Source organism: Sapajus apella, unplaced genomic scaffold (assembly GCF_009761245.1).
Source record: "Sapajus apella isolate SASKATOON/1434 unplaced genomic scaffold, GSC_monkey_1.0 scaffold3, whole genome shotgun sequence".
Classification (NCBI taxonomy): domain Eukaryota; kingdom Metazoa; phylum Chordata; class Mammalia; order Primates; family Cebidae; genus Sapajus; species Sapajus apella.
In genome coordinates, this window is record NW_022436943.1 from 56,451,530 (window position 1) to 56,466,997 (window position 15,468).

At 42.4% G+C, this 15,468-nt stretch overlaps 1 long non-coding RNA gene across 2 annotated transcripts; it reads left to right on the plus strand.

Annotated features, from left to right (window-relative positions):
- Positions 1 to 6,278: 6,278 nt before the first annotated feature.
- LOC116529587 lies at positions 6,279 to 13,231 on the plus strand. 2 transcript variants are annotated; one of them, XR_004259557.1, is made up of 3 exons: positions 6,279 to 6,337; positions 12,412 to 12,591; positions 13,047 to 13,231. It is a non-coding gene; the product is annotated as an uncharacterized LOC116529587 (long non-coding RNA). The 2 variants fall into 2 exon arrangements; XR_004259556.1 differs by having other exon boundaries at positions 6,283 to 6,337; positions 12,365 to 12,591.
- Positions 13,232 to 15,468: the final 2,237 nt, after the last annotated feature.

The window sequence follows — 15,468 nt, forward strand, 5'->3', positions numbered from 1 at the left end:
GAGCAATATTTATCTCTCTTCAAATGCTTGGCTGCATTATTCCTTAGACATTTTGCAGTTTGGGTTTGCATTTCCCTTTTGACCAAAGAGCTATTTAGAAGAGAATTTTTTAGAGTTTCCAAGTAAAAGAAGCTATAGTTTTATTATTAATTTCTAGTCTTATTGCATTATCGGCAGAAAATTGTTCGTATTATTCTGACATTTCGGAATTTATTAAGGTTTCATTTGTGGCCCCGTATGTTCAGTTGCATGTGTTTTAGAAACATCTAAAAAGGCAGGCTGAGACAGGAGAATTTCTTGAATCGGGGGGTAGAGGTTGCAGTGAGCCAAGATGGCACCACTGCACTCCAGCCTGGCAACAAGAGCGAAACTCTGTTTCAAAGAAACAGAACAAACAAACAAAAACATCCCTAAAAACTAAAAAAGAAATATATTCTGTTTTTAGGGCACAGCATTTGAAATATATACCAAATGTAGTTTATACATTATATTTTAAATTCTCTATTTGAATTTTTGGATCTGTCAGGGATTTAAATAAAAATGAATTAAATTCTCTTAATAACCAGTGTGTTTTTGTTTCTTCCTCCTTTTAGCTCCTATAATTTGTACTTTATGGCTATTACTACTATTATATTTAGTTATCAATACTGGTAACTTTAATTTTTATCATGAATTATACCCTGTAGTATTCCAATTTTGTCTTATGTAATGCTTTTTTGGCAAGAATTCCACTTTGTCTGATATTTAGCTCGTGACCACTGCGTTCTCTTGGTTGCTTTTGCCTGCAAATGTTGTACATCTTTGTATTTTCAACTTGTATGAAACACTTAATTTTAGATATGTCTAAATGTGATACATTATACATTGAGTTGTTCTCTGTAGTTTAATTTGGAAACTTTCTTCTTTAATAGGCAAACTAAACTCATTTATAGTGACTGATATGACAAATAACATTGAGTCTTTTTAAATATGATTTTATGTATTGTTTTCTATATTAATCGTTTAAAAATTGAACATGTGGTCTGTGTGTGTTTGTGTATGTTTGTGGTTGTGTATGTGTGTGTGATTCTTATAAAATTTGGACAGTTAATATTTTTATTATAACACCCATCTGCATAATTATACCTTGGTCTATTTCTTTTTTATTTTACTATCATACTTTAAGTTCTAGGGTGCATGTGCAGATCCTGCAGGATTGTTACATAGGTATACACATGCTGCGGTGGTTTGCTGCATCCATCCCCCCATCCTTGGCCTATTTCTTTAGTTTCTTTTTGTTCACTCCCATAAGTAATGATGAAATTCACATTCCCCCATCAGATTTCAGTTAAGATGATTATTTTTCTTAGCAGTACATTTTACCTATTAAATGTGCTTAGACCTCTACTATTTGAGGTGTCAACTGTAAACAATAATTCTTAGACTTCCAGTTATTGCAGATGAAGACATCAGCAAAATTACCATACTTCCCACCCACTTTTTGTTAGTTGTGTTTGCATTCAGCTCTGTCGCCTAAACTCCATTTTTGTTTTTGCCTCAATTTGCCAGTTAAATATATTCCATGCTCCCAATCAATCTTTTGTCTAAGTTCTCCATGACATTTTGGTGAGCTGAAATGAAGTTCATCTTTCAGTACTTCCTTCCTGCAAAAAGGACTCATGAGAACATTGCCTGAGTTCTTGCAAATTTACACCTGTTTGTCTTTAAGACCAACCTTGCTGGGTATAAATCCTTGTCTCACACATTCTTTTCTTGAAGGTATTATGGTATTGTGTTGTTCAGCTTTGAATCTTCTGATATTGAGTTGCTGTGGCCTGTAGGAAATCAGCCTGATTTTTAACCCCTCTTTATATGTGACTTGAGCTTTTTGCCTGGCTGGTCAAATAATTATTTTTTTACCTTTAGTTTTTCAATAACTTTATAGGCATATATCATCAGTATTTACAACTTTGCGTCAGTTTTCTGTGATATGAGTACCTTTTGAATATATAGATTCAAGTTTTCTTTTATTTGAGGAAAATAAATAAGTTGGTCTCAATATTCACAAATTGCATTTAATAGTTTCTACCAAATAGGGTGGTTGTGAAGATTCCTGAGCTAATGCACGGGAACCACATGTTTCAGTGCCTAATTTCATCTTGAGAAATAAAATGATTATCATTATTATTAGTAGTATTTAAAAAGTATTGAATGAGTACCTTCTCTTGATTAAGCACAAAGTAATGCCAAAAATAGGTAAGTCACACCCATTATCCTTAAATACTGATGTGTGGTCACGATGTGGTGTGTGCTTTCACTGTGTAAATACGTAATGCCAAAGATCCTCGAGGAAGGACGCAGGAACTAAGAGGATCAATGACATTTTCATGGAAGTAGAGACTTTAATTAAGTTGAAGGTTGAATGTTATTAAATTTTATATGGGAGTGAGATGATGAAATCAAATGAAAAGTAGGCAGGGGAATTTTGGGCAAGAAGAACCACATGAACCAAGGCTTGGAGGTGTGAGAGACCACGGTATGTTTGAGAAAGTGCATATGGCTATAGGAAGGGTGATGGGTGGAAAGGTGACAGAAGCAGGTGGAGGGACGCTGTGTCTTGCAAAGTCCTGGGAGCCAGGGAGGAGCTGGGCTTCATGACACAGGATGTGAGGGGCTTCTGCAGGACCATAAACAGAATATCCTGGGTACGTGGTAGCTTTGCATTGCTCACTCTGGCTACAGGAGGGGCAATGGATTGTAGAGAGTGGCAAGACCAGGAAGGATAGAGAGGGGACAGTTCCACTCATCTAGGTGAGATGTGCTGTTATTCTGGCCTTCAATTGCATCTCTGTTGGTTAGTTCTCACATTGCTAAAAATGTCTGAGACTGGGCAATTTATAGAGAAAAGAATTTTAATTTGCTCATAATTCTGCATGCTGTACAGGAAGCATAGTGACTCCTGCTTCTGGGGAGGCCTCAGGAAACTTAACAAGCATGGTGGAAGGGGAAGGGGAAACAGTCATATCTTCCATGGCCATAGCAGAAGCAAGAGAGAGAGGGGAGATGCCACACACTTTTAAACCACCTCTCAATACCCTAGATACATATTTTGCACATGAAATGAATGAATACACAAAGAATTCTGCCACAGTTTAAAAACAGAAACAGAAATGCGGAGCAAAGCTACGATCACATCCCTCTGTGACTTATGGCTGAGTGTCTTCAAAGGCAGAGGCAGAGGCAGGGGAGGTGGCCCATTGACCACAAAGGCCCTGCTGGGAGAGCACACACTTACAGCAGGTCTAGAGGAAAGGCCAAGATCCTGAGCTCAGAGCCCAGGAGGGAGCTGAGAAGAAACTGTGAGAGGGAAGATGCACATAGCTTCAAATACCTCAGAAAGTGCTGTCTGCTTGACCTTCTTAGTGTGGAAGAATTTGAGACTCCGCTCCTGCTTGGTGGAAATTAAAGCAGCACCTACGGATAAGTAACTCCGTCTTCTTGCTGCTTAGGAAAATACCCAGGTTTGCAGAGGGACAAGATCTGCCCAAGACACACAGTAAGGAGAGAGAGGGACCAGGACTGTAGAGAAAGTTTAAAATCACATGTAATTGTCAGGTCATTCCTACTGGCCTTTTCATTCACACCCCTGTTACTTAAATTGCAGCATTGTCTTTTGAAACAGCCCCTTGAATGCTGCATCCTTCAGTCTATGTGGCTCCAAGCTGTCTCTGAGCTCATGCAGGTTGCTCCAGTGTCGGCTATCAGGAAGCATTCTCCTCTGCCCAACCCTCAACAAGAACTCATTCATTCAAAAGTAATTTCCTGAGCATCCCTCCTGTCTGAGGGGTGGGGACACGAAGGAATAAGCTGCTGTCCATGACCTTGAGTTCATAGTCCGGCAACAGAGGCAAACATGGGGGACAGTCTCATCCTGATGGCAATAGGTGGAAAGACGTTTGTGCTGTTTTTAACAACCACTGAAATAGTTATAGAGTTGGAGAAACTGAGGCAGTTGGTCTAAAGAAGCGTGCCTGGAATGCTCAAGTCAAAATGAGAAAGCTGAGAAAACACAGTGTGACTTCTTAGGTGACTTGAGACTCTCTCATAAAGCTGCCCATATGGTTTTCCCTTCTCCTCCAAGGCCCCAGGTAGAACTGTGCTTCCCAGCCCCCTGAAGCCATGTCACATGACCAGGCATGGCCAATGGGCCAATGAGGTGCGAGCATAAGTGAGCATAACAGGTGGCACCTGCAGTTGGCACCTCCAGTGTCTGCTCCGCAGGCTCCCTTTTTCCTGCGGCAATGCTGAGCAGCAATGCTCCTGATGGTGGTGCCCCCACCAGCTCGGGCCGTAAAGGTAGGACAGGTGTGTGAGCCCTCCCCTGCTCCATGGCAGCTACATAGGGAAAGTGAGAAATAAACTTTTGTTGGTTAAAGTCACCGAGATTTGGGTTTTTATTGAAGCACAATCTGGTGTGTCCTGACTGATACCACCCAACCCCAAATGACTTTACTGACAAAGTCCACAATTTGACCCTTAGAAATTTCTTTTTCCAGGGTAAAGATTGATACATTTTATTATATTAGTCAGGTGTAGCTAGTTTATGCAACAACAAAAAGTCCCTAACCTAAGAAGGATTTATTTCATGCTCAGAGTAGAGTCAGATTTGAGTCAGGTGGCTCTACTCCATATTGTACCTGTGCCATCAGGACACACAGCCTGCAAGGCATATTGACTCGTAACCGACAAAAGCCGCTCTGCTCATAGTCCATTGGCTAGAAATAAACACATGACCCCAAACTAGCTGAAAGGATCTGGGATGGTCAGTGTTACACATCAACTTGAATGGGCCACGAGATGCCCAGATTAAACATTCTCTTGGGTTGTGCCTGAGAGGGTGTTTTAGGATGAGATTAGCATTTGAATCAGAAGACTCGGTGAAGTAGATGGCCGTCCCAGTGTGGGTGGGCACCATCCAGTCCATCGACGGCCTGAATAGAGCAAGGCAGAGGAATGGAGCGTGTTCCCCCATTTTTACTTGAGCTGTAACATCACATCTCACCTTCTCCTGCCCTCACAATGGGATTGACATCATTGGCTCCCCTGGTTCCAGGCATTGGGGCTGGCATGGGATTACACCATGGGATCCACTGAGTCTCCAGCTTCCACATGGCAAATCATGGAACTTCTCACTCTCCATAATCACATGAGCCAATTCCTCACAATAAAGCTCTCTCCTCTCGCTCTCCATATATATGTGTAACTGACAAAAGCTGCTGTGGACCCAGAACATGATCAATTTCAACACTGCCCCTGCAGAGAGCAGGTAGGAGGTATTCTTGGATACTAGTCATGCTGAACTAAATGACTTTTACCTGTGTAACCTCAAGGGAGTCCTATTACCTCTCCGTGCCTATGTTCCTATATCTGTAGAATGAGAATAATACTGCAATCAATCTGAAAGGATTCTTGTGAGGAATCAACAAATTAATATATTGGAAGCATTTAGAAGTCCCTGACACAAATTATGCAAGTGCTAACTATTATTTTTATTATCGTTATTTACCATTATCTACCTGTCTCCTACCAAACCCTGTGTGAACCACAGTCTGCTACTGTGAGTTACATGGGCATGCCACCCTACCCTGCATCCGTCATTTGTTTAATGTACAAAAATGACTTCATATCCCACCCTACTTAAAAATTTGCTACTGAAGTCGAGCTAAAGATATGAAAGAAAAAATGTGCCAGTGGACATTCACGCAAGTAAATCAGTCGTTTATGATGACCTGAGCTCCGAACCTAGCTACATGTTACACAGACACTCAGAAGGGCTTTTGTACACACTGTTAATATTTCCTAAATTTTCTAGGAAGCAACTACAGTGTAAAGTGAGAGAAGCCTGTGCTTTGTTTGGCCTGGAGTTCTTTCAAGAGTTGCTTGCTGCTTGGGAACATTACAACACTCACGCCAATTGTACTCACAGTCTTTGAATCACCAGCAAAACACACTCAAGTTGGTCTGTGTTTATGACTGAGCATTTACAGTGGTTTCTTGTTTATAGGTGTTGGTAATCTGTTTCATCACGTCTTCCAGTACAGTCATGTCCAAGCACTTGCATATTTAGAAATGTATTACAAATCATTTTCCTTTATTTCTCCTTTGTATATAAAACTGCATTATATCAATTGTCTTAAAATTACGTATGTAAGGAGATCATACGATCTATAATTTGGATTTCAGATAGTAAAGAACATCTAGTTTACAAAGGGAAATGAGTCATGAGTTTTGGTTCTTTTCTAGGAAATGAATGGGTCAGAAAGAAGAAGCTTGCACAGAGGGTGTGGTGGAATTCCAGGTACGTAAACAGCGCTTAGAGAAGTTACCCTATGCTCCTCTGTCATTCTTCCCTGGCCTTCTGCACTCTATTTTCTTCCAGCTTCTAAGACATTGGCAGTTTCCATGCATCTTTGCCTTTTAAATTATCTAGAAATAATTACGTTTCTTGGTTCTTGTACCCAGTGGGTTTGGGTTTTTTTTTTGTTTGTTTTTTTAGAAGAAACAGCACTAGGTTAGGAGATGGAGGACCTCAGTTTGAGTCTTCTGCTGGTGACGTTGGGACACTGCACTTGTCTGGGTCTCTGCTTCTTCATCTGCAAAAGTGAGAATAATCATCTCATTTCTGAGCAGGGAGTGTTTTGAGCTCCATGGGGGCCGCAGGAATACAAGGCAGCAGGCCCAGGAGGGTGGAGATCACAGCCCCTGAAGAGAATAAATCAGGCCTGCAGGAGAGCAAGGCATGCTGGGAGGAGCTCAGGCTGGCTCTGCTCCTCAGAAGGCCCTGGGACTCATGTCTGCTCTCCGAGCCTCAGTTTCCCCATCTGCAAAGCAGGCCAGGGGCAGAACTAACTAGATGGACTCTCAGGTTCTTTTGCCCACAGACGCTCTGTAAAATTAATTTGAAGGTAGATTTGTCCATGGAAAGGAGAAATATATTTATTCAGAAGAGATAGTTTCTGTGATGGTTTAATTTTGCATCAACTTGACAGGGCCAAGGGGTTAATGCCCCGATTCACCATTTTTTTTCCTTGTGTCTGTGCAGGTGTTTCTGGATGAGACTAGCATTCAAGTCGGGGGACTCAGTAAAGCAGATGGCTCTTCCCAATGTGGGTGAAAACCATCCAATCCATCGAGGGCCTGAACAGAGCAAAAAGGCAGAGGAAGGAGGGAGAGACTCATCTCTTTTGCTTCCTGCATGCCTGGTGGAGCTGGGGCATCTCACCTTCTCTTGCCCTTGCGCTGGGACTTACAGCATCCAATTGACTTGTTCTCAGGCTTTTGGACTCGGGCTGGAATTACACCACTGGCTTTTCCTGGCTTTCTCTAGCTGCTGGATGGAATATGGTGAGAATTCTCAGCCTCCACAACCACATGGGCCAATTCCTCACAATCTTTTCATTAATTTACATCTGTATCTACGTATATCTATATGTCTTTCCTATTGGTTCTGTTTTTTTGGAGACCCATAATGCATTCTATTCTAATGATGGAAGGAAGCTAAGCCCCAATTGTTCTGCAAGTCTGGGAGTCACATTGGAAGAAATAGTCTCTTAGTGGAAGGTGATAGTGGTCATTTCACATGCTGTGGATGCTCCCAGGCAAGGGACGTTGTGTCTAAAACACAGGCAAAGGGCTGTCACTCATAGCCTGGGTTATCACCAGGGACATGCATTCTCTCATTTGATTCATATCTTCTCTAGCCAGGCTCCGTGCTGGGTGCACCACTGAGGCTGCTCTAGGTCAATGGAGGAAGTGGGTACAGAGAAAAGCTGAGCCAAAGCTCTGTGCTCTGATGACTGAGGTAGTTCAGGCAACTATGAAAGGGAGTATAGGGCAGGTTCACCTAAGGCAGCCAGGGCAAACAGGTGTCAGGGGAAGTGCCAAGGAGGCACAATACTTAAGAGAACTCTTCTAGGCAAAGAGAAGGTTTGGAAAGCGTGGTAGTTCCAGGCAGTGGGAACAGCCTGTGCAAAAGCATGGAAGCATGAGAAAATGTGGTGGGTTTTAGGAATAATTAATAATCCTACCTGTTGGACATAAAATAGGGGATTTGGAAAATCCAGAATTGAGGCTGATTGATTAGATAGGGGCTGGCCAGGAAGACCCTTGTATAGCCTCATGAAGAGTCCTGATTGTCCTTTGGGCAATTGGGAGCGACTGAGGGATTAGAAACAGGAGGCTGACATAATCAGGTCTGTGTTTTCAAAAGCCCTTGATGTCTTCCATTATGTGTGGAAGCCCCAAGTTAGGAAGACAATGCTAGAAAGAATGAAAATTGAACCCTGACCGTGGCCATAGGAATCAATGGAGGGCTGACCTGAAAGATACTGTAGCAGGAGGAAGAGGAGAGAGAGACTGGAAGGCAGCCCAGGTGGTTGCCGTCAACAAGTCCTTGGGCAGAGAGTATTGCCCAGACATGTAGAGGACAAATGTAAGACAGCTGAGATATAAGATGATGATGAGCAACTGATGTAGGGCAATGTCACATGCATCTTTGTACCAATCCTGAAAGCTGGTTGCTTTGGGATGTTGGATATTCAGAGAGAGGAAGTGACTTGCCCAAGGTCACACCTCCAGGAATCCGGCTGTGAGTACAACTTCCCTATGTTAAGTGGGACCTTAAATGACAGAAGTTTGGGAAGCCCTACCAGAAGCTCTCAGTGGCCTGCTGCTGTGCCACTGAAATGTATTTCAGCATCTGAGAGAGACTGTGCGTTGTCCCCCAGCAAACCTGGACTGGACCTTGCAGCATCGTCAGCTGCTCTGGGGGAGGAGAGACAGAGTTCACCGATCTGAACAGCAGTGTCTTTGGTTGTCATGTGACTGAAGATGGGTAGAGATGTTCTTTTGGTAAACATAATAAAAATCAAAAATAATAAACTGAGGTGTGATTTCTTCCACGATAAACCGTAAAATGTCTCTCATATTCTTCCCAGCCTGAATGCCTCTCCTTCCCCCTCTCTTCCCTTTGGCTTGTGAACGTCTCATTCCTGCCAATAGGTCAGTTGAGTTGGAAAATTAATTGTCTGCTCCGGTGGATGCCAAGGTTCCTGCGTGGCCTTTCTCATCTGACCCAAGTTCATGTGCCCTTCAAAGCCCAGCTAAGATGGTCCCTTCTCTTGGACGCCTCCCTGCTGCCCAGCCATGCCCCCACTGCACACATGCAGCCAGCTGAGGTCAGTCCCTGTCTCTTGAGCCTTCCCCAGCCCTAGGTGACCCTCATTCTCTCAGCAACTGCTCCCATGGGCTTCACCCTTAGACTCTGAGGGTCCTGTCCTGGGAGTGGGGACTTTGCCTTCTCTGCCTTCATATCTTCCTTCCTAAAATGTGACTGCCACCAAAATGCTGAATCAATGGACAAATGGATGAATGAATGAGTGGATTTAAAAGATGCTAGTAAGATGAACTGACATGAAAACACTATCTCTGAGACATTAAAAATGTTTTATTAAGTTATTTTTATAAAACACACATACTGAGCCCAAAATATCCTTACAGTGGCCAAGGTTGTAAAGTGAAAAATCTTTCCACCTCCCAGGATCACTCTCCAGATGCTGCTGCCCACAGATGTCTTCTCCTATTTTGAGATATTTCCCTTTTACATGCTTTACACAATTGGAGGCATGCTGCACAAACTCTTCAAATAAAAGAAATAAAATAAGAAGAAATATTATTCTTTCTTTTAACTATATCATAGAGATTGTACCACATCATTTTCTTCTTTCTTTTTCTTTCTTTCTTTCTTTCTTCTTTCTTTTTTTTTTTTTTGAGACAGAGTCTTGCTCTGTCGCCCAGGCTGGAGTACAATGGCATGATCTCCACTCACCACAACCTCTGCCTCCTGAGTTGAAGCGATTCTCCTTTCTCAGTCTCCACAGTAGTGGTGATTACAGGCATGCGCCACCATGCCCAGCTAATATTTTGTATTTTGAGTAGAGACGGGGTTTCACCGTCTTGGCCAGGCTGGTCTCAAACTCCTAACCTTGTGATCCACCCGCCTCGGCCTCCCAAAGTGCAGGGATTACAGACGTAAGCCACTGCACCTGGCTGACCCATTTCTATTCAGAGTTGTAGAGTTCCTTTTTACATGTATGCAATAGTTCATTTGGCCAAGCTTCTACTGGAAAACAAGGATGACATGCCAATTAATAATCTCAACTCCAGGGCATGTTAGCCTTCATCCTCACTAGCACTAGGTATTCTTTTATTCATTTTGGACCTTGCTGGCTTACTTCTGGTTAAAGGAGATGGTGGTGTCAATGTGCATTCAGCTGTTCTCTTTGCATTGTATTTACTTAATCATTAATGTTTTTAAATACTTTCACCAACCACTGTGAAAACACTTCAAAGGCAAGGACAATATCATACACAATTACTGCTCTCATGTGGCACTAAATACATGTCTGAAATGAATCAGTAAATGAATATCTGGGTGGTCAAATCTGGAGTTGGGAAGGGTTGGCAAATATTTTATAAAGCAAGGTCAGTGGTTAAAAGTCCAGTTGATTAGGCCATTTCCTGCACTATATTCTACCAAATCAATGCAGCAATTCATTTAATCCACTTTCTACTAATGTCTGGTTAAGTTCCTTTTAATCCTTTACTATTCTAAATGATGCTGTGTACTTTTCTGAGTACTTTTCTATGAAATAGCTCTAGAAAGTTCTAAGTGACAAATTGCTGAATCAAAACATGCATTGTTTTTAGAAGGTTTTGATATATATGATCAAATTTTTCTGCTAGAAGATTTGCAGAAATTTTCACTCCAATAGGGCCCTCTGAGTCTTTGTCATACCTTGTTCCATCCTTGAGCAGGGAAAAGTTATGTGAAACGTAGACATGTGTTTCTTCAATTATTAGTTAGGTTGAATATACTTTTACATGCATGTTGGCCATTTGTATATCTTATGTGGATTCTTTGTACATTTCTGTGGTCCGTTTTCCCATTGGGATTTTGCTTTAGTTCTTTCCTGGCAGAATGTCACTGTAGGGTATCCAATGAAGCACATCCCTCGGTGTGTGTGCCCTTCTTCCCTTCCCCCTCAAATCTGGCCAGGCTGTTCAGGTGACCCACATTGAGAGAAAGTGGCAGATGTAACACCTGGACTGTTTCAGGACTAAGCCTTCAGAAAGCCTGACAGCATCTGCCTTTGCTCTGATGGAGGCCAGTAGCCATGTACCAAGACCAGCTACCTTCACACCCCCAGACTGTGAGAAGTCTGACCCAGCCACATGGAGAAACCATGAGCAAGAATGCTGAGGCCCCAGCCAACAGCCTTGCCAGAGCTCCTTGTAGCCACCCATGTGTGCAAGCTGTCTCAGAGGAGGGTCCCCTAGCCACCTGAGCTACCACCCTCTGTCCAAATTTTAGAATCATGAGTGAATAAGTAAAACAGCTGCTGTTTTAAGCCACTAGTTTGGAGTAGTTTGTTATGCACAAAACTATCATTAAAAAACCCAAAACACTTCCACTGTGTAAGAATTCCACAGATTAAGATTTATGTATTAACGGTATTATCAGAAGTTAACTATCATGGTTCAGTTTTTCCCCAGAATTTTTCACCTTTTTATTATAGCTGACTTATTTAGCCAAATCTATTAATTTTTCTCCATACAATTTGTTTTCGATGTCATGCTTAAAGCTCTTCCTCACCTCAATCGGGTATAATAACATTCACTTCTATTTCTGCTAGTCTTGTATTTATCTATTGGTTTGTTTTTATACATTGTATTAGAAGTTTTCATCAATCTAAACTTTATATTGATCCAGAGCAGGAACAGAGGAAAAGCCTGTGGCTGCTTTTCCTGGATTTGAGGGCAGAAGACAGTGGGGTCGTGGGTCGGGGTAATGAGAGGTTGTGTGAGGTCCCACACCTGCTGGAGGAGGGATGGACAGCATCATCCAAGAGCAAGTCTGCTGTGGCAAATCCTTTGCTAAATCTATTCTGTATCATGTGCTGGAATCCCCTTCTGGATTCCAGGGTCTCTGGGAGCAAGGATGGGTTTTGGTCATTTCTGTAACCCCAGAGTTCGGCACAGTGTCAGGGGCTGGGGAGGAGCTCAGCGGGTCCTTGTTGAGTAAAGGATGAAGATGTGAATGGCTTCTTCTTTCCTTGTTTTCATTTCTGTCCTGTAAAGCTCATGAGGAGGGGAAACCTCTGGTTAGCTGAGATTAGAGTGATGTCACTGGTTGAATTCTCTGGAAAGCAGAGATGGAGACGAGTAGGCACAATTTTATTAGGGGTGTCCTTAGGATCCACATTTACAGACAAGATGCCAGGGTCAGAGCACATCCTCTGATGTGATGACTCTTATCTCCCCTCAGATCCTCTGTGGTCCCCACTGCACATGCTACCTCCTTATCTCCTGCAGGGCCAACAGAGTCCCTTTACGACATTACAGGCCAGAGCTGGTTCTGAAAATGACCACGTCCAAGCCCAGCTGGAAGCCAACTGCAAGTGGATGAGGAGGCAGCAGACAATTCTAGAGGAAGAGCCACTCTTCAAGATGGCTGGCTTCTCTCCACCAGGACAAAACTACAAAACAGTCAAGGTACATCATGCACAATGTACCGTATGAATCTTGGTAGGATCTTACCTTGAAAAAAAAGCTATACAAGTTATTTGGGAGACCATTCTGGACATTGGAATAGAGACTGGGTATTAAATTGGAATAGGGACTTCTTGTTAATTTTCTCAGGTGAGATTATGGGATTGTGGTTATGTGAGGGAGTGAGACCTGGGTGTGATAACCCACAATGTGCAGGGTTGTAAGAATGAGACATGAGTATAGCATAGACCTGAAAATACTCACTAAATTCCAGTGGTGCTAGCAAGCCTCACTCATGTGATGAGATATTAAGGAGCCATACAAATAAAAGCGCTACTATGCGTTGAATGTTGACTATATTTCAGCAGCATGCGAGGCATTATGCTGTTTAATCTTTACACGGTACGAGATATTATTATTATTATTTTCCCTTCATAAACAATGAAAATGGGATCTAGAGAAGCACGAAGAAGTTATTCAAGGCATAAAGAGGAACATGAAGTTAATTAACGGAAAGCTGAGGTGAAACCAAACCTGTCTATCTGTATGTCATAAATTCTTAAGTGTTTGGCTACATTACATTATGGGGTTTATAAATAATTAATAATGCAATAAAAAGTACCTAATATATGGACACAAATCATTCAAGAGATGGTCTGATATTTAGTAAGGTTGTGTTAGGTTATGCTGCAACAGCAAATAAATTCCCTAATCCGGGGGCCTTAGCACCACAATTGTAGATTTCTTGCACAAGTGGAGTCTGATGTGGATCAAGCAACTGTCCAGGAAGACTCTTCTGAGAGGCGATCCAGGCCTCCAGGGTCCCAGGCTCCCTTCAAAATTAGTGTTGTCCCCGCCTCAACATGTGTCCACTAGGGTCAACACAGCAGACAAAAAGAGAGCTAAGGAGTCTCACAGGAGCTTTTATAGCCAGGCCACAAAGGGGCCTGTAGAGCCTGCAGCTGCAGCCATTGGCCAGAACTCAGTCACATGACCTCAACATAACTGCAAGGGAGACTGGGAAATATTGCCTTGTTAGGGGCTAGGAAGAAGAAACAGCACAGTGAACACACAGCATTGTTTCTGCTCTGTGCAGCAGAACTACAATTCTGTACAAAAAGAAAATGAAAACCCGGACTAAAATATTGATTGTGTGAGTTATGAGTAATTTCTTTTCTTGTTATTTATTTTGCAGACAATCTATGTGTGTACCAACTAATTAGTGGGAAACATTTTTTAAAGAATTTTGAAACAAGCCAAAAAAAGATTATATATACTATTTCCTTTGCAACCTAAAATACACCCATTTAAAGATGATAAAACTATAAAAGTAGAGAACTAAAGTGACCTCCACCCATTTCCGTAGCCAACTAAGGCAGGACTTGGAAAAGAACCATAATCTCTCTGAATTTGACTTTTGGCTGTTAACACCTTCATCACCAAATCATTTGTTTGTTTACACATAAAAACATCACCATGGGACATAATTTGGCTCTTTTGTTCTTGTTTGTTTAGGTGGCATTTCCCATCCCCATGCCAGTTTTCTGTTCTGGAGAGTGGGTATCAGGGCCCACTGCAGGAAGCAGAATTCTGGAAGGCAAAACACTTGTGCACAGACAGTCCAGCCTTAAGGCTCCTGGTTACTGCCTGGAATCCTCTGGCTGTGAGGGAAGGACAGAACAAGCTTGGAGTCTCTGGGCTTTTTCCCAGAGGGAAGATGTAGGTCTCATGCTCCTTAGAGGAAAAACTGGGAAGTTCTAATGTCAGACTCCACACACACCAAAGGGTGGTACAAGAATCGGCTGAACCCAAGCCTCACGAAAATGAGCCCAGCAAAGCTGCCCTGAACATCCTACTGTTTCTCCAAAGGTCATCCTCTGGTCTGGTCTCCCTAGGACTCTAGGGACCGTAAGTATGTGAGTGAAAAGAAAGTCTTAGTGTGGTCTTTCATCGCATATGGTCAGGGTAAGTCAATTGTATTAAGTATATTCATTCACAAAGCACTGTGCCTGGTTCTGTGCTACTCTCAGTTTAGCCAGTCTAAGGGTCTTAATTGTTCCAGAAGAGGAGTGAGGAGTTTAATGAGGATATGTCTTTATAGATAAGGAGCTGTATCTCCCATGAGAGCTTAGCACTCTGGGAAAGCAAACAACCATCAGATCTTGATGGCTTAGAAAAACAAGGCTTATTTTTTGTGCACCCAGCGTGAGTTGTCATTGGTGGGAAATGGAGATACTCTACTCCACATAGTCATTCAGGGACCCAAGCTGATGGAGGTTTCATGCCACATGCTTCCACAGATTCCACAGGGGAAAGGAATAGGACAACATAAGCACTGGCTCTTAAGGATTCTGCACAGAAAAAATATATGTCACTTCTGCTAGAATTTCATCCGCCAAAGCAAGTCATGAGGCTATACCTAATATTAAGGTGGCAGAAAAGTAGAATTCTAACTATTGCTTGGGAAAAGACCTGCAAATATTGGATTATCAGCATTAATGCCTATGTGACAGAGGAAGATCATTCCTCATGTTCATTATACAGCCTCTTTAAACAGCCTCTTCCTCTGATGGTTTTTAAGGTTGAGGTTGGGATGTTGGCTGCCTTCAGCCTGAGTTCAGAGGGAAAGCCTGGAATATCTGGAAAACTACTCCTGAAGAGTAGAACATAAACTATGTCTCCCTTCAGTGGTCTGCTATGTCAGGAATGGCCCAGAATGGAGTGTCTGATGTTGTTCTAGCTTTAGAGATGAAAGAGAGAAGACTGGGCACTCTGAGCCCTCAGAACACCCAAGTTCTTGAAGCTTCTGTTTTCTCTTTAGTGATTCAGTCTGATAGCAGGATGTTAGTTCAGTCTACTTTGGTTCAGGCCCTTGGTGAA